At 44.1% G+C, this 16,452-nt stretch overlaps 1 protein-coding gene and 1 long non-coding RNA gene across 10 annotated transcripts in view; one reads left to right on the top strand and one right to left on the bottom strand.

Annotated features, from left to right (window-relative positions):
* SLC39A11 (solute carrier family 39 member 11) overlaps window positions 1-16,452 on the bottom strand; it is a 402,448-nt gene that overhangs the window by 354,888 nt on the left and 31,108 nt on the right. For 2 of the 9 annotated variants that reach the window (XM_077328326.1, XM_077328332.1), the window contains exon 1: window positions 2,014-2,287. The exons of 1 other annotated variant lie outside the window; for it this stretch is intronic. The gene's annotated coding sequence lies outside the window, so the exon portion shown is untranslated. 6 more of the 9 variants (XM_077328329.1, XM_077328324.1, XM_077328325.1 and 3 more) reach the window with 6 other exon arrangements.
* LOC143831335 (uncharacterized) lies at window positions 2,504-15,702 on the top strand. Its single transcript, XR_013228828.1, has 2 exons — window positions 2,504-2,877; window positions 15,569-15,702. It is a non-coding gene; the product is annotated as an uncharacterized LOC143831335 (long non-coding RNA).

The raw sequence follows: 16,452 nt of genomic DNA, 5'->3' as shown, positions 1-16,452 counted from the left end.
TCGACCCCCAGGTTGAGAACTAGTGACCTAGATTAAGAGCATTTTAGTATATGGAAAATTTTGATCCAGCTCCCTAGAAAAAAATTACAAACCATGGTCAAAACAGACCAAAACTGTTTTAGGTCTCACTTATTACAAGTTTAAACAAATTCATCTGTTTTTGAAATCAATGGAAGGTAAATATGCTTAACTCTGGCAAGATTGTGCTCTTGTTTTAACTCTCCACAGAAATAATCCCCTTACTAGGAAATATTCTTATACATGCCCCACTGAAATGCATGTGCCCTCCAATCTTTAACACAAAACAATGTTCTTGAACCATTAAACAGCCACTTTGTTACTATTCACACCCAAGTGCTACAACTCTGACACAAAAGAAAAAAGTAAAACTGAACAGGTAATGTGTATTTCTTAAATTATAAATAGTTTGGTGCAGCAGATATTGAAACTGGCATTTGTTAAAATATTCCACTACAGAATTTCTAGAAAGACAGAGCTACTAATAGCATATAAAGAAAGAAAATAATCTTTAAATTAAGCCACTATTCAGTTATGTTTTATCTGTAGCAGCTGCTACTGCACCAACTCAGCAAGTGCTGGGGGAGAAGGGGGGGCAAAGATGCTCATGGCACACAAGCACCAAATATTAATTACTTGTAGATTTAAATGGAGAACCGTCTAGGTTAACTGACAACATTTCATCAAAAACAATGTAGAATCATAGAATAATAGAGTTGGAAGGGACCTCATGGGTCATCTAGTCCAACCCCCTGCACTATGCAGGACACTCACATCCCAATCGCTCATCTACTGTAACCTGCCACCCCTTTGCCTTCACAGAATAAGCCTCTCCATCAGACGGCTATCTAGCCTCTGTTTAAAAATCTCCAAAGATGGAGTACCTACCACCTCCCAAGGAAGCCTGTTCCACTAAGAAACCGCTCTAACTGTCAGGAACTTCTTCTGGATGTTTAGATGGAATTTCTTTTGAATTAATTTCATCCCATTCGTTCTAGTCTGTCCCTCTGGGGCAAGAGAGAAGAATTCTGCTCCATCCTCCATATGGCAGCCTTTTAAATACTTTTAAGATGTGTCTTCTGTCCCTCCAATTCTGCATCTGTCTAACACTAGCTGCCCTTATCAGAGAGCCTTTACTTCACTCCTAAAATTCAAGACTCAGAAACATAAACTTTAAAGAAAGGAAATAAAAGATAGCTTGTGCACAGTTCAAACAAAAGTGGTTTCATTTATCAACAGAAAAGATTTCACTCTGTGAATTCTTAGTATAAAGCACAAGATTCACTAATTTACTGTCATGTTGAATTGCACATTTGGATTATATATATTACCCTTTATCAGATGCAAACATTTGTGATTTTAATAACCCACAAGCCTTCCAAAAACATGTTCAGTGTCATAGCTCCAAATGGCAACCAGTGTTCATGGCATAATCCATTCTGATGTGCACATGAACATGTTACTACCTTTTACTGAGTCAGGACAAGATTCTATTGAAGTCAGTCTTGCTTGACTGACAGCAGCTCCAGAGGATCTAAGGCAGGGGTGGCCAGACTGTAGCTCTCTAGGTGTCAATGGACTACAATTCCCATGAGCCCCTGCTGTCTTGGCCTCATGGGAATTGTAGTCCATTGATATCTGGAGAACACCCCGATCTAAAGTAAAGCTCTTTTACTGGGAATTGAACATGGTACCTTTTGCATGCTAAACTGGTGCTCTACCCCTCATCCTCACCATACCGCAGGTCTGACAAAAATATGATAGTGGAGTGCTCAGCTACAATTTATGCAAGCTAGAGAACGTGCTGTCTTTCAAGGACCCTCCAAAACTACTGAACTAACTCTTATTATTACCATAAGAACACTACCGTGACTAATTAACGCATTTGAAATCACACTACATCTACTGGCTTCGACATTCTCATTCTGGCTGTACAAACGAAGCCATATTCTTAAACTACACGCTGCACCCAAATGAATGAATTACTCTGCTTACCGAATAAGAAGATGCACATTCAAATAAAGGAGAGCTCTCTCACTCCGTATACATACACACACACTTTTTTGTACAAACGCTGTCAACTACACATACTTGCTGGCCAAGATTCTACAGGGGTCCAAACCCACCGACCTCTAACCTCAGCAAACTTCCGAACTGTAACCATAACGGATTCTGCCGTGTTATGATCCGTTTGGGTCCTATTAGGTTTTTTTTAAGCAACTAAGATAAGAATTTCTAGCTTTAATGACATGCTTTTCCACCCCCACCCCCCAAAAATCAACTCACTAAATGCACCACTTGTGGGAGACCCCCACCTGCTACAAAACACCGCAGATAATCCAAATCCGGCAGCCACTTCCTGGTTCTTCTGTACACGTGTCTCTCAAACAGACCCGGGCCCGCCTACTATGACCCTTCAGCCAATAGCAAAGCAGTCTGCAAGTGTAGTTTAAATTCTATGGTAAACGTCTCTTGCCTGTGTAAAAAGTGAAGCGGAGGGGCTCGGTTCCGTTGCCATGGTTTCCGGGTTTGTGCAGTATTCCAATAAGGCTGCCAAATCCTTTCCAGATCGTGTTGATTACCAACTGCGAGGGGGTGGCAGAGAGTGTCCTCCTGGTAGTGTTTATGAGCTTCTCAATCCTTGGCTAATTTTGGGAGACAGATTGCAGGAATACAGCTCGATTTTAAGTATCGGTAGTGCATATAGGACTGTAGCCCGCAGCCGGGCAATTCTAATCTAATGCATTCTAAATTTTGTCTTGGAAATGAACAGAGCTGGGCAAATTCAGTGGTGTTCCTCAATAAGGAACTCTGCATGCGCTACGTGAGGATAACTACCAACCAGACAGTTTAACACAGGTAACCGGGAAAGCTTTTGGAACAGATCATTAAACAAACAGGTAGTGTAAAAGCACTTCGAAGATAAAGTGGTGCTTAATAAAATTGAACATGAATTTCTCAGGGATAAGTCCTGTCAGACTAATCTCATGTCTTTTTTTTTTAACTAATGCAGAAATGTTGATTTTATGAACGTAGGCAGATTGTGAGTGGGTGGGCCCGAAGGGATGTGCCAGTGTTTGTCTTTTGCGGCCCTTCCTTATATACACAGGGAATTGCTGATCGCCACTGTGGAATGGTAGGTGAATTCCCTCTAGGCCAGGCTGGATTCTGGAGATTTTTGGTGGAGGGATCACTTGGGCATGAAATTGGGGTCACTGTGGGTAGGCAATTGGACTAGATGACCCTGGAGAACCCTTCCCACTCTATGTTTCTATGATAATAGAGTGACTAGTTTAGTAGATTCAGGAAATGCAGTGGATATAATATATCTTGCTTTTAGTAAGGTTGTTGATAAGGTCCCCCATGATATTCTTATGAGAAAGTTAGTAAAAACAGATGTCCAAGGTCACAATCAAGGGGATTTGTAACTGGCTGCCTGATAGAACCCAAAGGGTGCTCATCAATGGTTCCTCTTTATCCTGGAGGGGGGTGACCAGCAATAAACCACAAGGTTCTATGGTGGGGACAGAACTGTTTAACATTTTCATTAATGATCTGGATGAGCTGATACAGGATAACTGACAAAATTGCAAATTACACTAAATTGTGTGGGGTGGCTAATACCCCAAGAGAAAAGGACTACTATTCAAGGAGATCTGGAAAGATTAGAAAATTGGGCCATGGCCAACAAAATGAATTTTAATAGGGAGAAGTATAAAGTATTACATTTGGGTAATAAAAATGTGGTGCATAAATATAAGATGGAGGATACTTGGCTTGATAGTAGTATGTGGGAAAGGGTCTTGGGAGTTCTGGTGAACAGTAAGTTGAATATGAGCCAAGAGGGCAATACGGCAGTAAGAAGGCTAATGCAATACTAGGCTAAATTGTAGGAGCACAGAATCTAGATCACTTTATTCTGCACTGGTTAGACCTCATTTGGAATACTGTGTCCAGTTTTGGGTACCGTAGTTAAAGGATATTGACAAGTTGAAACGTGTTCAGAGAAGGGCTGCTTGGATATTTGAGGGGTTGGAATCCATGCCTTATGAGGAGGGGTTGAGAGACTTATGTGTATGTGTATCTTGGAGAAGGGAAAGGGGTGATACAATAGCCGTGTTTAACTGTGTAAAAGGTTTACATGTTGATGAGAGGGCCAACTTGTTTACTGCAGCTTTAGAGACAAGGACTAGGAGCAGTGGAGTAAATTACAGGAAAGGAGGCTCCACTTAAATATTGGAAAGCATTTTCTGAGGGTGAGGGCTGTTCTTAGATGGAATATGCTGCCTTGGGGTGTGGTGGAGTCTCCTTCATGGGAAGATTTAGGAGGAGATTGGATGAGTACCTGTTAGGAGTGTGTTATTTTTAAGTTCCTGAGAAGGTGGGGGGCTAGACTGGATGACCTTTTGTAGTCTCTTCCAGCTCGATGTAATTCTGATTCTGAACTGGCCAGCACCAGAATGCAATGAGAGGTCACTCCACATGGGATCACTGAGGCATTTGGTAAAACCTGTAGCCCTCTAAAGTCGCGATCCCCAACCTGTGGGCTGCGGACCACATGTGGTCCTTCAACTAATTGGAGGTGGGCTCCAAAGGATGCCTTCCCCCCCCCCGGCCCTTTACTTCATCCCCCTCAGCCCTTTGCAACACACTTCGGGTGTCATTGTCTCCCATCACTCCCAGATGGGACTATCTCGTTGCAGAGAAACAAGCTCATGGTTCCCATTGATTTGTCATTGTCATGAGTTAAAATTTCCATGAAAATAAAATGTTCCTTATGTTTATTGTTGTGGCGTGTCTGTATCTTATTTTGAAGGGATGTTTAAACATTACCATAGCGATCAGAGAGCATTAGGGCAGTGGTTGAGAGCAGAGGAGTAAACTATCCCCCCCCCCCACCGGGCCTCAGTAAAAGGCGTTGAGTGGTCCCCGGTGAGTGGTCCCCAGCGTTGAGTGATCCCCGGTGATAAAAAAGCTGGGGACCACTGCTCTAAAGCAATGACAGAAGATCTGTTCTCACTGCTACAGAAAAAGGGGAAAGAATGTTATGCAAAAAGGAATTATCATGAATTAGCTAGTTGAGTATGAAACTGAGCAGGAGTTCAAATTGAATGTTATCAGGGCAATCCAAAAAGGAGAGGTACACCTTTATAGTCCCATTAACTTTAGTGTGTTTAGGAAAATGTGGGAATATATAAATCCCACACAGCCCTTATTGAAACAAGGACTGCACATAGGCACAAAATACATTTTACAGACATCTTCATCATGGCAGTTTTGGCCTTTATCCTCTGTAAACAGCTATGACAGCTATTGCTGGGGGTATGGGAATAGATAACGCAGGAATTCCAGCAAGAGCAGCTTTTTCCAATATATTGTTTATATTCTGAAACTGAAATAAATAGTTGATTCCAACAAAAACAAAAAGGATTGGTTCTTTGGTTCAGAGCCTTTCATAGATTGGAAAGCTCTCTCATCTGAGAACAAGGGGGAAATGTTTTCCTACAGGCAGCTGCTTCCAGTAGCCCCAGAAGTCCAAATTGTACAACTAGAAAGTAGCATGAATGATTTATTAATTTGTTTACTTCAGGTATCCTCTGCCTTTCTTCCAGTGGTAACCCAAGGCAGCTTACATCATTCTCCTTTCCTCCATCTATTCCTCAACATAACCCTGTGAAGTAAGTTAGTGTGAGACTGTATGACTGGTCCACGGTCATCCAGCAACCTTCCATGGCAGAGATGGGATTCAAACTTTGTACTCCCAGATCCTAGTTTGACACTCTTGTCCCTACACCACAAACAAACCCGTGGGGGTACTAAATAACACACTTTCAATTCACTTTGCAACTATGTAAAATAGCAAAATCCACTTGCAAGTGCTTGCTGAAGTGGATCCAACCACACAAGTACTTGACCACCCATGTAAAATGCCACCTTCAAGGGTTTCCAAATTTATTCCCTAATAGAGTGCCTTTAGGAACAGTATAACACAAATAAGTTCTTCTCCAAGAGAATAAAGCTACACCTGCAGAGTACATGTTATTTTATATGTATTATATAAAAACACTATATAATTATATCATATATAATATAAATTAAAAAGTATATTTAAAAAGGAAAATGGGTGGTCTCCCAAACTACATTGCCAAAGCCTTTTATTGATGTTCTCATGAGTTTTCTGACCTCCTGGGTGAATTTTGCTTGTATGATCATTATTTTTGCCATGTCATAGGAACAGCATGGAACTGTGCAGGGGTCTGGGTGGGGGCTTACTTGGCTTAAAGGAATTCAGGGAGCTTCCAGAATAAGCAGTGATCCTTTAAGACTGCTTTCCTAAGCAATCTTTCCAGGAAATAAGTCCAATTGAACTCTGCTGGATTCACTTTTGAATAAATAAGCATAGGACTGGACTGTAGGAATCAACCTTGAGAAAAAACAAAGAACATCTGTAATGCCACAGTTGTCTAGAATAGGAATGTGTTAAGAGTTATAGCCTCTGTTGGAGCTCTCCATCCATATGTGGAATCCATTGGTAAAGATGGGCCATGTTCCCACCTACATTGATCATGCCAGGTTTTGTCTTCGGCATATATACACCAGAGTAACAGAGGGATTTGCAGCATCACCTGCTCAACTGTAGCCAGCAGTACTAAGAGGATAAAAGGTAAAGGTATCCCCTGTACAAGCACCGAGTCATGTCTGACCCTTGGGGTGACGCCCTCCAGTGTTTTCATGGCAAACTCAAAACAGGGTGGCCTTGCCAGTGCCTTCCCCAGTCATTACCATTTTGCCCCCCCCCACCAGCAAGTGGGTACTCGTTTTACTGACCTCGGAAGGATGGAAGACTGAGTCAACCTTGAGCTGGCTGCTGGGATTGAACTCGCAGCCTCATGGACATGCACCACAAGAGGTTCTACTAAGGGGATATCCCTTAGCAGAAGCCCATACCAGTCAATTGCACGTTTGCTAAAATGAGAAGCACAATACCCTGGGGAACTAGCCATTGCAGTTATTGACCATTGAAAAAATTAACAAACAAATATTAAGAAGAGTATCACAACCTGTCAGTCACCAAATCAAATGCAGCTCACAAGCCATATACAGGGACTGGCCAGTGGACTGATTTCAAAGACCAGACTGGTTTTGTTGCCTAGTGGCACTGCAGAAATAATGAGTGTGTCAAGCACCTGGCAACCCATAAGACATGGCTAGTGGGCTCCATTTAACTTGGATAGTTTATCACTGCTGCCTGTTCTTACAGCCTGGTTCCTGTATCTCTAAAGCAATTTGGCACTGCTGTGTACAAGTCCAAAGAAATGGCAAACATCAAACACGGTCAACTTTAGTGTGACTTCACAGGTCTGAGGAAATAAAATTCCATCCAGTGCAGGCTAGGAGCAGGGCCAGTAAAAAAAAAGAAAAAAAAGATGGCAAACCTAGACCTACCAAGTTAAACATAGCCCACTACAGTTGCCAGCTGCCTGGAGGAAAGCAAATGGGCTGAATATCTATTAAACAAACAGATATTCAATCCATATGGTTGCTAATAGCCTGCAGAGGGGAAAGGCTCTTCAACAGAGGTGTGTTTTTACTTACCGTGAAAGGCTTCAGCTGCCCATTCACACACATTAATCCTGCATCAACGGGAAAAGACATGTTTTTCTCCAGGCAGTTGGTAGCCTTACTAGCCTGCATCATACATATTCAGCAGCAGAAGAGAAAAGATTCTTCCCTGTACCTGGCAGGGCAGTTTTATCTCTTACACAAGGGCAGCTTCTTCTATTCATTACATGTGGGCCAGCCTTTCAGTTAAGACTTGCAGGACTCCCCCCCCCCCCCCGAGCATGCAGTTTCTCTCTACTGGGAAATGTTGGGGGTGGAGGATGGGGAGGGTGGGTTGCCATCAACTTCCAAAGAGGCCTTTTTCTTCAGGTGATCTCCATCACCTGGAGATGAGTTCTAATAGCAGATCTTGAGCGACCTCCTGGACAGGTTGTCCAGACCAGTTATATGAAATTAATCGCAAATAAAGTCAGGCATATCATTGCTTCTGCTCTTGGGTTATTCCCCAGGCTGCCTTCTCTGCACCATTTCCCAGGCTTTTAAAAAGTCCTTTCCTTTGCCCCATTAACACCAGTAGGGAGGCCTCCTCCACTTGGGTTTCTCTGCACTCTTATTTCCTGACCTCTCAGTGTGTTCGAGAGATGGTGAAATTGTCAAGGTTGAGAGACAAAAGCTGAAATGCAGTACTTCCTTGCTAAACTGCAAATTCCACATGAGATCAATGGCTTTACTTCCAGCTGTTAATGTTTGGATAGCAAGGCTAGATTACAAACATGTTATTGGATAACATGCTGGATGGGCTGCCCATGCACCCAGGCAGAGTCCAAGCTCCAAGAGCCAGAGTCCAGAAGCTGAAACAGGAGTCAGGAACAGATAGACAGTCAGGCAAAGCTTTGCTGAAGTGAAGTTGAGGCGGGAACTGAGAGCAAGGCAATGGCTGGGGTTGATGCTCAGATTGTATCCACAAGGAAACATAGTCGCCACCCCATTTAAGTGCAACCTGCTAAATGGTCGCACCTGCGGCCTCAGACACCATCCCCTGAAGTGCCTGCACCTGGGGCCCATCTGCCTTGACAGCATGCCATCAGCCGGGTGCTCCAGCGGCACACTGTCGAATCCACTTGCGGATGCTGACTTCTGTACTCTGGTGGGCTGTCTGGGCTAGACTGAGGTTCTGATGCAGATGGGGTCATTGTTGGAACAAAGGGCAGGGTGTCTACCTGGCTGGGGCCCGGCTGGGGCCCGGCTGCTCATCCCGCCCGGTCGCGCCCTCACTCCTCACCACTCAACCCTGCCTCCTCAGCTGCATACTCCAGCAGTGGTGGTGTGGCTAGTGCAGGCACAAATGTTCCCAGCAGCACTGACGCAGGTGCAGATGAGTCTTCTGGTGGAGGCGGTGGCAGCAGTGGAGCTGTGGACACGACATTGGATTAGGGATGGGAAAAGCTCATTTCTTGTCCCTGCTTGGAATTCACTGAAAAGCCTTTGCAAATCAGCACCTAACCTGCCTCACTGAGAATAAAGGAGGTATATTTATGACGGTATTTATACCCTGCTTTTCTCACAAATGGAGACCCAAAGCAATTTACAACATCATTTCTGCTCAATTTTATCCTGAAAACAACCATCTTTTGAGGTACGTTAAGCAGGGGGTATCTGACTGATCACTGAGCTTCTAGGGCAGAGTGGGGATTTGAATTGGGGTCCATTGGTTCAGATACACTAGTCCATTGGTACCCAGACTTTTGGGGGCACCACACTCTTGGTTCCATAAAGTCATCCCCACTGCCCCCTAGCCTACCATATAAAAAGGCATTATTCAGCAGTTTATATAGCCCACTAAAGAGGATAGTGATAAAAAAATTAAAATTAATTGCACATTTATTAAAAATCTATTTAATTTTTCTCAACAAAATAGATGCTTCGTCCAGTGATACCTGTTTTTCAAAGGCCAATAGGCATGTAGTAAGAAACATACACCGCAATCCTAGGGAATGGGCAAAAACTCTCAGGGAGCAGGACAACCCTTACAACAGCAGCAATATTTAATATATATATTGTTATATTTAATATATATTGTTCAATATATTTGTTATATTGAAAACCATTTAACACGTTGATTGGAAACCCCTCTCCCCTTTCTAATGGGGAGAGGGGTTTCCAATCAACGTGTTAAATGGTTTTCAATATAACAAATATATTATAAAAACATTTATTATAAACGTAGCAACTTTACAATTAAAGAAAAAACTGAATGTTAATGTCTATGAAGAGACAGGATCTTTACTGCCCTTCATAAAGAGCACTCAGAACACAAGGAAAAAGAGAAAGTCCCAACCGTTAGCTTAGCGAAATGGAAGGCTGCTTCTTCCCAATATGGACAAGTACTGCTCTATCCAGGAGAAAACTGGACACCTGGCAACCCTAATCACAGTGGTAGATTTTACAGTATGGCATCCTTCTGTCTAAGGCTGGTTTCACGTTTTGGAGGGACCTAGGCAGACTGTGCCCAGCAGCCCCCTTCTGCCCATCATCAGCCTCTCTCATGCTTCCCTTTACACCCCCCACCTGCTTGTCCCCTGCTTGACTGAGCATCCTCCCCTGCACAAGTCCTTCCAATATCTGTATTCACAGAAGCCGGCACCGCATTCATGTCCTTTCTCCAGCAGCACTTGTATTGCTGCTCCTGGGGCCACCTGGGGCCACTGAAGCATGGGTGGTAGAGCATTTGCATATAAAGGGGCAGGAAAGGGGGGAGATGTAGGGTAGAGGGATTAGTGATGGTGGGGCGTGGAAGAATCTCTGAGCACGGGAAGCTGCCCCAACCCAAAGTATGCTGATGCCAGCCTTGCTTCTGTTCCACCTACCCATAGCCTGTTTCCCATCATGCCTGCTAAGCAACCACCGTAATGTTGAGCCAGTATTGCTAAAACCAATGTAGACTGGCCAGGAATCAACGGGGTGTTCCAGGTGAACTGTAACAGTGAGCATAATCCTACCATGCAAAAATAAAGCAAAAATCTGGGGCTAATAAAGGCAAAGGGAGTGAAATTATCCGTTCTCTAATATTTCACTACAATTGAGATGAAATGTACTACCTGGTTTTAGTCAAAAATGGGCAGATGATAACTGATTAGATCCCTGTCACAAAGAATACTTAATATCAATATGCATTAATCAACCTTCTTATTTAGAAGTAAGCAGGATAAGCAGGATGACAGCCTGTGCCATACAATTACAAAAACTGTGGGACAATCCTGGGTTTTATAGCTAATCCTCTCCAGTGCATGGAAGATATTGACACAGGGAGTAGCTGCTGGATGCTCAGTCTTTGGGATGTCGTAATATTCCAAGGATCTTCCAATTAAGGGTACTTTTTATAGCATCCTATATACAATGCTAGCATGTAAAGCTGATTGATCTTGGCTGTCTCCCAGGATTAGTAATAGTCCATCTGTATGTGTGGGAGTGGGGGGGGGGGTGTTAAGATGCTTTACGCAGGTGGATAATTTCATAGTATATTTTGGTGGGAGAACTGGATCTCTTTGTCCTTGGCGGCAGAGTTTGAATATGCAGACCACCAGGCTGCTTAAAGAATAAAATGATTTTATTTATGAAGAGAAACAACTATATATAGAAAGAGGAGAGAACAGACCTATTGAGCTATCTGTTGTCTGCATTCATTCTTCTATTCAACTGCTGTTCTGGAGGCAAGCAGGGTGGGGGGAGTGTGCTCAAAAAGCAGGGAGTCTCCTGTTAACCCAGTCATGACACTGGAGGAATTATTTATTTATGGATTTATATAACTGCCTCTCTCCGCAAACTGGGTCACGGCAGTTTACAATCATGTAAAAAACATATCCAGTACATAAATATAACAATCAACAACTTAAAACAATTCTCCGCATTAAAATGTAACTCTAAAATCTCTAGTATTCAGCTGATGGTGGTAATAGTTAATTAGCAAGACCACTGGGCCGGTCTAAGTATCGGCCAGATGTCAGCAATTGAAAGTAATCAAGAATAATTTTTAAATAATCAAGAAGTTCCTATCCTATCTACACTAAATATATATCTCCCCCAACTATGTTCTGCTCAGTCATGCACATAAATCACTATGAATTAGCTCTATAGAGTAGTAGTCCCCAACCACCGGGCCGCGGCTCCTTCTCCCCGCCCCCCCCCCCGCAGTAAAAAACTTCCCAGGCCGCAAGCTTGCGGCCCAGAAAGCTTCTTACTGTGGGGAGGGAGAGAGGGAAGCAGGGCCACGCACGCGCATTGTGCATGCGTGGCAGGGCCGCGCATGCACGTATGCGCCATGCACAGTCGAAATCGCGCATGCGCGGCACTTTCACGGCCAGGCAATCACCCTCCCTGCTGCCGCCGGTTCCCAGCCTCAAAAAGGTTGGGGACCACTGCTATAGAGCACTATGTCAGGCTTCTTTCATGGTTTTTACTGAAACTAGGTTTTGTTCCTTTTCCTTGAATACACTGTACAGATTCTTTTCATATTATACTTGGTTATCTGTATGCCCTTTTTCAGGCCAGATTCTCTCTCTCAAGATGGGCGATAGCATTATTATCTCTACTAGGGACAAAGCCCGTTGTATCCATGAATACTACAGGAGCTAGAGCTTAGAAGTGGAAAGAGGAAGGGGAGGAATTGTCCAGTCTGTAAGGCCATGGGGTTGAATGTGTGTGTTGTGTGGGAGGTCGTGGTGGTGTGGTGGCAAATGAGGGCATGGGTGTAGAGATATGGGTGTCAAGAACCTGTGGTTTGGAATGTTCGTTGAGTGTGGGAGAGGACTGAGCATTGGGAATTGTGGCATAGTGGTTACAGATGAGCTTTCCAGAGCCATGTCTTCAGATATGTGAAGGGAAAATCAGACTGGAGACTCTTCTTAGGGGGAGATTACAAGGCAACCAATTCCTCCAAGTTCTGCGTCATTTCCCTTCTTGTGTGAATTAGGCCACAGACATTGAAATGTCCCCCTGCCCTAATACACATGGGGTAGTCACACAGGTGTCCACCCTGTTCCTTCTGTCTCCACTTTTTCACTGATAAAATATTATGTGCTCACATGCTTCTTTCATGGTTGCTCCTTAGAAGAAGTGCTGGATTTTTGTAGCCTGTTGTTTACTACTCTAATCGGTTTATAAATAGCTATTACCTTCATCTCCCCACAATAGACAACCTGTGAGGGATGTGGGGCTGTGAGGGGTCTGAGAGAACTTCGAAAGGGCCACAGTGATCCAGCAGGCCTCAGGTGTCTCAAAGCAGTTTCCAATCATCTTCCCTTCTTCTCCCCATAGCAGACTCCCCATGAGGGAGGTGGGGTAGAGAGTCTGACATGGAAACTGGCAACCCTAAGAGGAAGTCTCTCTGTGCACAACAGTCTTGACCTTTGTAAGATTTTTAATACTGTTTTTTAATTTCCCAGGCCAAGGTTGAAAAAGTCACTTCAGTTTCCATGTCTCTCCAGCCATTTACTTGTCCACTATTTACAGTTTCAGGCTGTAAATAGTTGTTTAGATCTTCCTGCACTTTCCAGACTCACAGGACTGATGCTGGTCTGTCTATCTGCAACCCAGAATACAAACAGTTGCTGGTAAGGGCTGGCCATAGCCCATAGCCCAGGAGGTACACACCTGCACCATTTCCTCCCAACTGCAGGCAAAAATGGCTCCTTTGAAGGCTGGACTCTGTGGCATTGTACAATTCTGAAGTCCCACCTCCAAACCTCCAGGAATATTTCCAACCCAGAGGTAGCCAACCTCCAGATGGCGCCTGGAGAGCTCCTGGAATTACAGCTCATCTGCAGAGTATAAAGATCAGCTCCCGAGGCAGAAAGGACTACTTTGGATAGGGTTGTGGTAGAGAAGAAACTTTTAGGGCCTCCCACCCAGGTTGTTGTTGAATTGAAAGATTTGAGGCCTACTGCACAAGGTTGTTGTGCAGATGAAACAGAAGACAAAAGAACCTCTGCAACAGCATCCAGTTTCATCTGCAGAATAACACTGTGCAGTGGCCTCAAACCTGCAGAGAGTTGAAAAGAAGAAATAAACATGGCTTGGCTGTGTCTAACCCCAGGCCAGAGTAGTATTTTAAGTGAGAAGGGGCTTTTCTGTGGCCTCCCTGTCAGCCAACTGTTTGACAGAAGGGGAAAGCTCTACCCCCCCCCCCAGAAGGAATACCCTAATCCATGCCCTCAGACTCCCCTGTGTTGGTCTTGGAAATGCCTCCCTCAGTCAGGGGCTGTCAGAGGCTCCTGCGCAGCAGGCCTGAAGGGAGGGGGGAGGGAGGGAGAGCACTCACCAGCCTCCAGCCAGCTCTGTCAGGGTTCTGAGGCAAAGTGAAGGAAGTTACAGTTGGACACCACAGTTAGGACAGCCTTGGGGCGAAAAGGACTGGCACAGCCTGTCCAAGCCTCATCCGCCTTGGCATCCCTACTGACCTCCTCTCCCTGTGGTGGTCAGGGGCAGATTGGCAGTGATGTCTCCAGATTGCCCCTGGCTGGGCGGCCCTGTCAGAACTTTGGCCATGTCAGAACTTTGGCTTTGCACCTCCTGACTGGCTCGAACTCTTGTCTGTCCTGGTGAGGCCCCAATCGGAAGGCGCTTTCTCACCTTCGGATTGGGCCCTCACCCGGACTGGCCCCGCCCACTCTCTGCCCACTTATGCCTTAACCTTTTTTGTTTATACAGCAACAGCTGTATATACAGCAACAGCTGTATAAAGATGTCCAAGACATCTGTGCCACAGCCATGAACACTTATTCAAATTGAAATGTTTAATCAGGTTTGCACTCTGCATACATGTGTTTAAGAGCCTTTCTCAATTTTTTTACAATTGAGAAACCCCTGAAACATTCTTTGGGCTTTGAGATCCTTACTTCAGGTACCAACCAGGAATGTATACCATCCAGACCAGATTATGAATAGGTACATCTATGTGTAACCCATGTCATTTTTGTTTTAATAAATTCCATCAGTTTAGGATTTAGGCCTAGGAAGCCAAAGGTTACTGAGCATGAGCAGTAAGTAAGTTGCTCATATATTAGTGCAAAAGCCCCACCCCTCAGTCAGTCTGGCCCTGCAGCAGCAGAGAGAAGGCCCAGAGCTTGACTGAGGGAACTGCTAATTCTTTTGCAGGTACTTGGTGGGCATAATGGCCAGGGGGGAAGGTTGCACCTTATAATTTCTTCTTTTCAATTGTGCACTGTTTGAAAGTAAGGCTTTCCCCTCTCAGTCAGTCTGGCCCTGCAGCAGCAGAGAGAAGGCCCAGAGCTTGACTGAGGGAACTGCTAATTCTTTTGCAGGTACTTGGTGGGCATAATGGCCAGGGGGGAAGGTTGCACCTTATAATTTCTTCTTTTCAATTGTGCACTGTTTGAAAGTAAGGCTTTCCCCTCTCAGTCAGTCTGGCCCTGCAGCAGCAGAGAGAAGGCCCAGAGCTTGACTGAGGGAACTGCTAATTCTTTTGCAGGTACTTGGTGGGCATAATGGCCAGGGGGGAAGGTTGCACCTTATAATTTCTTCTTTTCAATTGTGCACTGTTTGAAAGTAAGGCTTTCCCCTCTCAGTCAGTCTGGCCCTGCAGCAGCAGAGAGAAGGCCCAGAGCTTGACTGAGGGAACTGCTAATTCTTTTGCAGGTACTTGGTGGGCATAATGGCCAGGGGGGAAGGTTGCACCTTATAATTTCTTCTTTTCAATTGTGCACTGTTTGAAAGTAAGGCTTTCCCCTCTCAGTCAGTCTGGCCCTGCAGCAGCAGAGAGAAGGCCCAGAGCTTGACTGAGGGAACTGCTAATTCTTTTGCAGGTACTTGGTGGGCATAATGGCCAGGGGGGAAGGTTGCACCTTATAATTTCTTCTTTTCAATTGTGCACTGTTTGAAAGTAAGGCTTTCCCCTCTCAGTCAGTCTGGCCCTGCAGCAGCAGAGAGAAGGCCCAGAGCTTGACTGAGGGAACTGCTAATTCTTTTGCAGGCCAAGCCAGGGAGTGAGTCCCTGAGCAGCAGCAGCAGCAGCAGCAAGCCAGCTCCTGAAGATAAGAAGCAGCAGCCATGTGCTTCTATAATTTCAAGTTTGGACTTTCTTTTTCCAATGTGTGTTAGGATTGGTTTAGGATTGGTTCTGTTCTGAGTGCCCTTTTTGAAGGACACTGAAGATTTTGTTCCCATTAATATTGCTATGCTCATAGCCATTGTAATTTTGTTATATCTAGTTTTGAAGTTCTGTGGTTGATGATAAATATTGTTATAGTTAAAATTATTCAAGTTCTGAAACGGTTTCTTTTCTTTTGAAACAATTTCTCATTTTGTCAAGCCATAAAAGTGCTGTCATTTATTAATTTGAACCCTCCCCATTAGAAAGGGTTACATATGTACTGATTAAAACTGCTTTTTCCCAAAAAGAGTTTGACTCATCTGTTAGACTCACTGATTACAATATGGATATCCACTCTGGAGAAAAAACTTTGCTCATATTGCTGTGCACAGGAGATAATAAAAGAAAGAATTTTGGATATTAACCATCAACATGACCTCAATGAAATAAACAGTCCACTTTTTCTATTGCCTCCACCTAATAATCTATGGTTATTATCCTATCTATCAAGTTTAATCATCCCGGCACACAGAAACCATTTATGCTCGCTATAATATGCTTCCATCTGCTTTCAGGAAAGGTTTATTTTTTATTTTAAAAAACCAATTCACAAGCAATTATGTGTCTGTTGGGAAAGGAGTATTGAAACATCAGAACATGTCTTACTTGAATGCCAACTGTACAATCAAATCTGAAGAGAGTTTACTTCATCTTTCCCACAAATTAGGCTTCATTTGGAAACACTTAAAATCACACTGTCAGAT

The sequence above is a fragment of the Paroedura picta genome, chromosome 3 (assembly GCF_049243985.1).
Source record: "Paroedura picta isolate Pp20150507F chromosome 3, Ppicta_v3.0, whole genome shotgun sequence".
In the NCBI taxonomy this organism is placed as follows: Eukaryota; Metazoa; Chordata; class Lepidosauria; order Squamata; family Gekkonidae; genus Paroedura; species Paroedura picta.
Note: the sequence above shows the minus strand (reverse complement) of the source record. Positions and strands in the feature narration are given on the sequence as shown.